Here is a 10731-nt window from a genome sequence, read left to right as displayed (position 1 = left end):
AACAGATCATTTAAAAATATCATTGATGAACACAGCAGTCTTTCTCAGAACTTTTCACTCTTGGAGAGAGATGTGGAGCAGCTACAAAGAAATTACAGCATTCTGACTGAAGAGAATGCAAAGCTAAAGAAAAACTACAGCAGGCTTGTAAATCTCACAGAAGAATTAGAGAGAGAGAAAAGCAAACTGCAAATAGAGATCACAGACTTTTACGACATATTGTCTAATAAATACCCAACTCTGAATCAATACTGTGTCTTCAGTTCAGAAGGTAAGTGGAATCACAGTTAATACCTTGTAAAATTTTGTCTATGCCACTTTAATATTACAAGAGAGAATGGAGTCATGGAATTGTTAGTGACATAGTGACATATCTTTGTGCCTGTTCCAAATGGTCTTTCGTGCTCTTCATTCATGTCTGCTTCTAGAAACTGAGATACACTGTGAACCCTGTCCACAAAGCTGGCAGCAGCATGGATCCAAGTGCTACTACTTCTCTGATGCAGAGAAGAACTGGACAGACAGTCGCAAGAACTGCATTAAACGAGGAGCTGACCTGGTGATTATAGAGAGCATGGAGGAACAGGTGAATGAATGCAGGAGTGAATGAGTGACTCTTTGGAGGAAGTAATAAATGAGCAAAAAACTAGAGAGCAAATGGCAACATAGATCAGACAGCCACCACTGTGTGCTGTAACTCCCATTGTTGTTCACATGTTGTTTACTATCTGGTGAGAGTTGTCTTTTGCCTCGTTCAGCAATGTATGGTGAAACATATGTTGCTCTTCAGTGTCTGATAGGTTCTGAATGTGTCACTTCTAATTGTGCTGCTCTCTCACTGTCTCTGTCAGCAGCAGAATTACACATAGGTACATTTGTCATTCTGTGTCTTGTGTTAAGGAGTTTATAAACAAACACACAACAGAATTTCCATCCTGGATTGGACTTCAGAAGTTAAAGAACACATGGTTCTGGGTAGACAGCACTTCTGTTGTTAAAAGGTAAGAGATCAGACTCATCATGTGATAATGACACAAGCTCAGGAGAAACTGGGTGTGAAACACGAACATCATCTTATCTAAGATGAGTGCATCATCATGTGTCTCTTATTATATGCATATGAGCTGTAAGGGGAGAAGGACTGTATACACATGTAATCAGGGGGAGGAGTTTCCATATCCATGCAGAAAACAATGTTACACATTAATTAAGAGGCCAAATGTATCAATGTCTTTAAAATTCTATTTCAGTTTCTGGAACAGAAAACAGATTTACACAAGTGAACCCTGTGCATACACATACAAGGAGCATTGGTACCAGCTCCGCTGCCAGAATCCTCATCATTGGATCTGTGAGACTGAGGCCTTCCTCTTCAAAACCCTTTAGTTTTTACAATCAATGTTACAGTGATTAGTTTAAACCCATGCATCTTTTAATGACACAGTTGATCAGAAAGTAACATGAATGTTTACAATATGAAAGAAAAATGATAGAAGACCAAAGTCATAATGAATACAGCAACAAATAAAACCTAAATGCATGAAAATATGAATGAATAAAGTAGCTGTATATTCCAAATGCTTAGATCAATAGTGTCATTCCTGCATTGCAAGTATTCATTGTGCAAACAGAATACAATATTAAACAATGGTAAAGTAATTAAAAGTATTAAAAGTAATTAAGAAGTTAAATTAACATGTTTTCATCAGCAGATTTTAAACCATTATTACTGCAGACTGCTTTTACTACTTTTTTGTCTGCTATTGACCAACATTACCTTAACATCAAGGACTTGTGTTTGTTAATATACATATAGATATGCCAGAGTGTATATGTATATTTTCTCTAAGCTGTTTATATTGAGAAAAAATATCGTAACATATAATAACAGAATATCGTAGACAAGATTTGAAATAGTTTTTCTGACTAAATAATTTGACAGAAGTTCAATAATACTCCACAAGATAATTGTAAATCACATTCAAATAACTTGTTGTAATACATAAACAAAATTAGCATGCCCCATAATCATATAGTACTACATAGCTTGGATGTGTGATACAGAATTTGTGCAATCAGAATCTCTTTGAGATCAAAGTGCCAATTTTTCAGTATACTGTGGTTTTAAGATTTCACACATACATTTTCATGTTTGTATTGCATGCAGCAAATAATTTGTTATGTAAATCCAAAAATGAATATATCTCTCTGTCTATTTTGGTAAAGAATATTCCCATTTTGTCTTGTGTCCCTCAGAACAAACAAGATTTGTGTTAACCTGTGTGTAGTGCAGCAAAGTGTTTTTCATTTTATATTTTTACTTCATTCTCAAAATCAGCAAAACAGGCTGCTGGATCTTTTAAAGAACATGATGTAGATCCCTGATTCATACCTCTCCTTTACTGGCTGTAAAAGGTAACATTTGGATAATGTAATATGCTGCCTCACATGGTGTGATGAATAAACACTGACATGGATAAAAACTCTCTTTCCTTATCTGTTACTCATATGACCCTCAAGGGTCCTTATGATGTCACATCCTTGCACTAGAACCACTATGCAAGATGTCAGATTATCAGTGTTATTGTTTAAATAAAACTATCATTACATAAGGAAACTGTGACACACATTCAATTACACGGTAATGCTTTCATGGAAAAATTAGCTTGTTAGTGTGCCTTTTGGTTGTTTAATGATTCTATCCTGATTGAATACATATTGATATACATATTGAATACATATTGAAATCATCATACATTGAAATCCAGATGATCTGTATGGAAATGCCAAGATCATCTCAGACCAATGTCACCATTTAGCATTGGAATTCTTTGGCTGTAGTTCCCAATCTCAATAATTCCCAATGATCACATGCACATCAATAAAAACATCCAATGCACCGCTGTGAGCATCCTGGCTGATGTAGCTAGAGCGTTGATACGGCTCCTGTCAGATAACAGTGCACAGGGAAGAGGGTCTCACTAGCTGACATACCAAAGAGAAAACAAAAAGAGAAAAAATACAGATAAATAAAAATCACAATAGGTTAGTTTTTCTTTACCAGATGTTACACTGTTGTGAGTGTTATTTTATATAATGCTTCTCTGATATTTGTTTATGTAACAGTTGATTGAACTCATGTTCCAACAACAAAGGCTAATAAACTACTATTTATCATCTGTTATCTGTCCATCCGTTATCTGTTAACACTTTGAATTCTGACACCAAGACACACAGACACATCTGACACACTTCCTGTTTTTTTTTTTTATTACTGCAGTAATATTAGTCTTTATTATTTTTTAAAATTTTGGGCCAACCATTACTTCAATTTTGGCGAAGTGGTCTGCCAGGATTGTACGATATATAATAGTTTCTAAATGTGCATTCTTGTGAATCACTAAAGAAAACTTTGAGAGGCCACAAAATGTACGGTTCAATCTGTCACCAATAGGTGGTGCTCTATTAGCGTCATCAATGACAATTGAAGATCAAATGTATACACACAAATATACTGTACATGCACACACATATGTGCGTGCACACACACACACACACACACACACACACACACACACCAGTGTACGGTGATCTTGAGATTTGCTGTGTTACAAGGAGGGACATTCAGGAGTGAAGCCTGACCCCTTTTTCAGCAGTGGTGTTGTGCAGACTGGCTTCTGTGTGAGCTGTGCATTTTATATTTACATTTACAGCATTGTCATTTAGCAGATGCTTGTATCCAGAGTAATCTACATAGGTTACATCCTTGTGCACTTATCATGAGATCTAAGATTTCAGATCATTGTTCTGTCTTCACTCTGTGTTCAGATGATCTTACACCGCAGTGAGGCCCAAACGGTCCTCGTGAGAGAGAACTGTTAAATGCATTCACATTCAAGCATGTTGTTACTCACATAACTGTAACTCTTCATGCCCAGAGTGTCCTCCAGCAGCTGTGACAGAACATTATCTGCGAAGAGAATTGATTTTCAAAGACTGAAAATGGTTCATTCACTCGTGCATTTTTGCCATCTGTATAACATTGATTAATGTCAATATTTGCTAACACAATAGATAAAATTAAAGATTTTAAAACTGAATGGTTAAGTACCTTGATAAATATAATCTGTAATTAATATCTAACTATAGAAAAGAAGACGTTGGTGAATTGAGAGTATGGAGATTATTCACTTCCTTATTTGGCCCCTCCACTCTACATTCCACCACTGTCATCCCATGGTCTGTGCGTCAGTGCATCTACTGAAGTCTTTAAAATGTCTGCGCATTACACAACAGTAAGGTTCAAAAAGAACTCAAATCATCATGCTGCTGGTAAGTACCTATCCTTTCTAATCATGTCTTCCTCATGCTTTCTATCATTATGATGAAACTTAAAGTGTCTGTTAACTTTTACATATGACCCTTGATGCTGTTAATGTCTGTCAGTCGGAAACCCTTCTCATTCTTTTGTTAGAAATGGACATCTTCAATACTAAGGCATTTGCTGTTTGTTCGCCTTTCTTTGCAGAGTCAAATTGAAGAGCAAATGTTTGTTGAAGCTACGCATTGGTGTTCAATGGTCAATTATTTTTCCAGATGGTACCAAGTCCGTTACATGGACCATCGAACGATCAAGAAGTGAACTCTCCAGAGTCCTTCCAATTAACTCACGTGATCTGGTTAGGTTCTCATGTACCATCCAGTCTAAATCAAACTGAGAAGTAGAGTGATGCTATCTCATTGATGAACTTAGGTATCAGGATTGATATTCGTCAAATTCATAGTCTCTGTTCGCCCAGGCTATTGTTCAGTCGACCGCCACACTGGGTTGAAAATTAAGGAGAATATAATGTAAATTATGTGTACTCATTTATTCAAACGACTGATTTTAAATATTTACTCTTAAAGCTAAGCTCTAAATCAAAAATTGCATTGCACTGGAATGAGTAGGCATGAACGGATTTACAGAATTTCAGAATACAGTACTTTTTATGGAAATCTGTCAGAATATAACTGTATGTGCAAAATGGATTTTCTTAATATACACAGAGCTAATCTGCGGCACAAATTAGACATGCCCGGTAGCTGTGTGTGTGTGTGTGTTATGAAGGCGCGACTGAGTTAAAACGTTTATTATAGAATTTAATTTAAAGTTCTTAGAGTGCCAGATATCAACGCAGTGTCTTCCGACTACTGGCACAATTATAGTGCTGTCTGTGTGCGCTGTTTGGTAGAGACAATGCTATTTACAGTGATGTTTGTCTTGAGTTGAAAACGCATTGATAACGTAATGAGAGAGAGAGAAAGAGAATTTGCGCATGGGGGTTGTTTGTTTGCTCACTGACATTTTAAAGGACGAAACAACAAATTCCTTCAGCTCAGAATTTGAGATGAACTGTGAAAAAAGTTGATGTCCAGATTTTGTAAAGTCGAGCAAGGTACCTCATTCAAACTGGTTTAGTAATTTATATAATTGGTTGATATGCAAGTTGTTCGGATAAGAGTAGAAGCAAGTGATTTAAATGAACTGCACAGATGCTGCCAATTCTTTACAGACACATCCACTATTCTATGTATTGGGGGTTATTGTCCAGAATTTTGAACCAATCCCTGGCTTCCCACTCCCACATAAATGAATGGTTGACTTACTTGAATTTGAAACTTAGGGCTTCCATAAACTGATGAAAATTAGATAATGTCAAGACACAAGTCCTTTACCGTCTTAGAGTCCCCCAGTTATGTTCCAGGGCGTTCCTGCAGGCTTATCATACTGTGTGTATCAGTGATTCTTAACTAATTTCCATATCTGTTTTCCCAACTCCACTTCGCTTTCACAAATACAATTTCGTGAGTTTCAGGAACACCAGAATGCTTCCTACCTGAAGAGTTTCTGTGTTTCAATGCATTCTTTCACATGGTCAGCGTGGACACTGTTAATAATGTCACACTCTCTTTTCAGTATACCACAGTATTGTGACCGAAAGCCTCTTTGTCTCTCATTGCTCTATTGTTACTCTACTTTAGTGTTAACTCACAAAGTATTAATGCTAATTTCCCATGGGGTCCTTCTCCTCTCACAGTACCTGAGGATGATGATATAATTTATGCTGAGGTGAGAACAACAGGTCCTGTCCATTCCCCAGCAGTGTCTCATCAAGGACCAGCAGGTCAGTCACATCTCAGTCACAACACAGAGTGTGTCTAGTTGGGGTTATTGGTTAGGTGACAGCTATGGTGCGAAAGTGTTCAATTTTTCCTAACCCTAACCCAGTGGCGGCTGGTGATCTGGAAACATCTGCGCTGTTTCGCGAGCATAATCATTTACTCCATTTACACGATTGGTGTCAATTATTCTGTGAATTATTTGTTTTATTGTTAATCAAGGAAGATAAGGGGGAACAGGTTGAAAGTAATGATAGATTTAAAGGTAATGTTTCAGCCTCCTCTGTTTCCAGCTCACCAGCCCCCACTGCCCTAACCCAAAAAAGACTCATCAGTGTTCCTCCACTCACATACCCGTTATTAGCATTATGGCATTGCAGTCACACAGCAGTTAACTTCTGGGTTTTGCTGTATTGGTTGATTGAGGAGCCAGATTCTAAATAAATATCAGGGCCAATGATCTCTGCAGTACACAGAAAAGGTATAAAGCTGAGGAACATGTGTGTTTTTTACACATCAGTTCAATAAAATAATATCAATGCAGTGTTTTTTTTCAGAAGTGTCTGTTTCCACAGAGAATGCAGGGTCTGGTACAAACCCCTACAAAATGGCTGCAGTGTATTTAGGCCTGCTGTGTGTTGTCCTACTTATTGTCATCATACTCCTGTGTGCCAACCGTGAGTATGCCCTGTCATAAGAGTATATGTGTGTCTCAAGTCCTGGAATGTGGGCCACTCTTTAAGATAAAACCACACGCTTGCAGCTGACTTCCCATTCCCTAGCTGTGAAAAATAAATATGGATATTGTGTGCTCAGCTGTTATACAGTCAATACAAAACTATACCCTCATTCTCGTTTAATTATTATGTACCTGGAGGTATTTACATATTAGATATCCTTGTGGCATGTCTTGTGTAGGACAGAGTAAGTTCTCTTCAACAGGTTGCAGTTTAGGAGCATAAATCTATCAGTTTATAATTGATAGAAGCGAAGTTTTTTCTATGAAAATAGGGATGTGCAGGTTGGACAGGGTTTTAACTTTTGTTACAAACCAGCGACCCCCTGCTGGTGAATCGAGCATCAACAGTTTGTGTGTATGAAGCTGCGTAAGAAGTGTCTTCTCCCAGCTCATGGCTGTGCTAACTCAGCACATGTGTGGCTGTGGTGTGATGCAAAGAGGCGACTGATAGCACGTGTTGTTGCTGGAGAGTGTTTGTCAGCACATTCCCGGAATGCTTGCAGTGGTTGCAGCAAGGAATGCCAGTCTATATATATATATAACAAATATATAAAACATATGGATACCGTTTTGAAGAGCATTTTTACACATGAGATTTTGACAAAACCTTGTTTAGTGACACTTTGAATTACACAGTTAGGCAGCATATTTTTGCATTATTGGGAATAGAAGAAGTATGGATTACATGAAATGCACTTTTTTCATAGTAATTGTTCACTTTTAGCTATAGCTAAAAGTTGCCTGTTTTATGTGTTCAAAATTCTCTTTTCTCCTTCAGATAACAGATCATTTAAAAATATCATTGATGAACACAGCAGTCTTTCTCAGAACTTTTCACTCTTGGAGAGAGATGTGGAGCAGCTACAAAGAAATTACAGCATTCTGACTGAAGAGAATGCAAAGCTAAAGAAAAACTACAGCAGGCTTGTAAATTTCACAGAAGAATTAGAGAGAGAGAAAAGCAAACTACAAACACAGATCACAGACTTTTACGACATATTGTCTAATAAATACCCAACTCTGAATCAATATTGCCACTTCAGTTCAGAAGGTAAGTGGAATCACAGTTAATACCTTGTAAAATTTTGTCTATGCCATTTTAATATTACAAGAGAGAATGAAGTCAAGGAATTGTTAGTCACATTTCTTCCAAATGCTCTTTCATGGTCCTTATTCATGTCTGCTTCTAGAAACTGAGATACACTGTGAACCCTGTCCACAAAGCTGGCAGCAGCATGGATCCAAGTGCTACTACTTCTCTGATGCAGAGAAGAACTGGACAGACAGTCGCAATAACTGCATTAAACAAGGAGCTGACCTGGTGATTATAGAGAGCATGGAGGAACAGGTAGGACCCTGTTTGTGCAAGTGATTAATGAATAAATTAATGAAAGAGTAAGTGAGAAAGTGAACAAGTAATTTAACAAAACAAACAGCCACACAGATCAGACTGTTGATATTGTGCTCTGCAACTCCCATTGTTGTTCACATGCTGATTATCATCTGGAGAGTGTTGTCTTTGGCCTCATTCACCAATATTGCTCTTCAGTGTCTGATAGGTTCTGAATGTGTCACTTCTAATTGTGCTGCTCTCTCACTGTCTCTGTCAGCAGCAGAATTACACATAGGTACATTTGTCATTCTGTGTCTTGTGTTAAGGAGTTTATAAACAAACACACAACAGAATTTCCATCCTGGATTGGACTTCAGAAGTTAAAGAACACATGGTTCTGGGTAGACAGCACTTCTGTTGGTAAAAGGTAAGAGATCAGACTCATCATGTGGTAATGACAGAAGCTCAGGAGAAATTGGGTATGAAACATGAACATCCTCTTATCTAAAATTAGAGCATCATTATGAGTCTCTTATTATATTCATATGAGCTGAAAGTGAAGTGAGACTGTGTACACATGTAATCAGGGGGAGGAGTTTCCATATCCATGTAGAAAACAATGTTACACATTAATCCAAGAGGCCAAATGTATCACTCTGTCTTTCAAATTCCATTCCAGTTTCTGGAACAGAAAACAGACTTACCCAAATGAACCCTGTGCATACACATACAAGGAGCATTGGTATCATCTCCACTGCCAGAATCCTCATCGTTGGATCTGTGAGACTGAGGCCTTCCTCTTCAAAACCCTGTAGTTTATACAATCAATGTTACAGTGATTAGCTGAACCCATGCATCTTTTAATGACAAAGTTGGTCAATACAACATTACGGAATATGTATATGTAATAAGGAAGAAAAAAATTTCAAGAAGACTAATGTCATAACATGAATACAGTCACAAATAACACCTAAACCATAAATAAGTAAGTAGTTGCATATTTTAAATGCTTACATTGACAGTATCAATCCTACATTGCAAGTTTCCATTTTGGAAAACAGAACACAATATTGAACAATGATGCTTACAAAGGATTAGATGAACTTGTTTTCTGCAATAGATTTTCAATTATTTTTTCCTCAGACTGCTTTTGCTCCTTTTTGTCTAGAGACTAATATTATCTTAAGGTTGTTATTAATATTTGTTGCATATTTTGTATGTCTAATTCAATGGCCTTTCTTTGTTAGTTAACCACTAAAACTCATTGCACATATTTGTCATCCTTTTTCACTGCTATTAGTATGCCAGACCATATCTGTGTGTTGTCACTGATTAGAAAAAATAGAACATACTAGAAATAAGATTTGCAGTTAGTATTAGTTAGTATTATTTTATATAGTTACAGTATTAATTATGATTTCTGACTAAATAATTTTACATATGTTCAATAATACAATATAACATAATTGCAAATTGTATGCAAATAGCTTGTTGTAATTCATAAATAAACAAAATGAACATGATTCATAAGCATACAGTACTTTATAGCTTACATTGTGATACGGAATGCTTGCAATCACAGTTTATATTTATATTTAATTTTATTCATTTTGCAACTATTACCGTTTTCTACATGCACCTCTGAACATGTGTAAACCTGGATAAAGTGTCTCAGGTGTCCTTAACACAGCGCTTTATTGTACTGTTGGATATTTAAAGCACAGTGCAATGAATAAAAACATGTTGTGGATCCTTGATTCATGCCTCTTTTTTATTGGCTGTTAAAGGTTAAGTTTAATTATGTGACTGAGTCTGTGAGCTGAAACCACACCCCTCAGCCTCAGCACTATCTCTGGTCCTGAATGTGGCCACAGTGCCTGGCATCTTTAAAATAAAGTGTAAATAGTTCTGAGTAAATGGATACTTAATCATTTCTTGTGTTAATTTTAACACATGTGGCCATTTCTCAGAGCAGTGAGGCTGCTCTTTGGTATGCTGGCATGGTGAGAAGAGTTAAAGGAGCCATGATAGCAGTTAATTCCACAAAAAATTATAAGTTTATGACTGAGGTAAACCATAGCTGTTATGACTGAGGTAAACCGTAAGTGTTAAATGCAATAACAGGGAAAGTCCTTTTCACACTTGCCCTTCTGATGAAGTGTTACTGCCTTGAGACTCTGTCATACTCTCATTACCCTGTGATTATTACCTCACATTCAAACATTACATTCATTTTCATCATCATCATCATCATCATCATCATCATCACCATCACCATCACCATTATTGTTATGATCCTGAAAAAATAAGATAAAACGATACAGTTAGCAACTGTAAAACCAAGATAAACTGGTAATACAGTGCAGACAGTATGGATGTTATTTAACTAATTATTTGGTATCTTTTATTCATGCTTTTATTTATTTTCATATTGGTGCAAAAACCCCTCCACAGAAATGAAGACATTGTCCAATAATGAAGGGGTAACTCTGTAGTA

This window comes from Megalops cyprinoides, chromosome 3 (genome assembly GCF_013368585.1).
Source record: "Megalops cyprinoides isolate fMegCyp1 chromosome 3, fMegCyp1.pri, whole genome shotgun sequence".
NCBI lineage: Eukaryota > Metazoa > Chordata > Actinopteri > Elopiformes > Megalopidae > Megalops > Megalops cyprinoides.
This window is presented reverse-complemented; position numbering follows the sequence as displayed.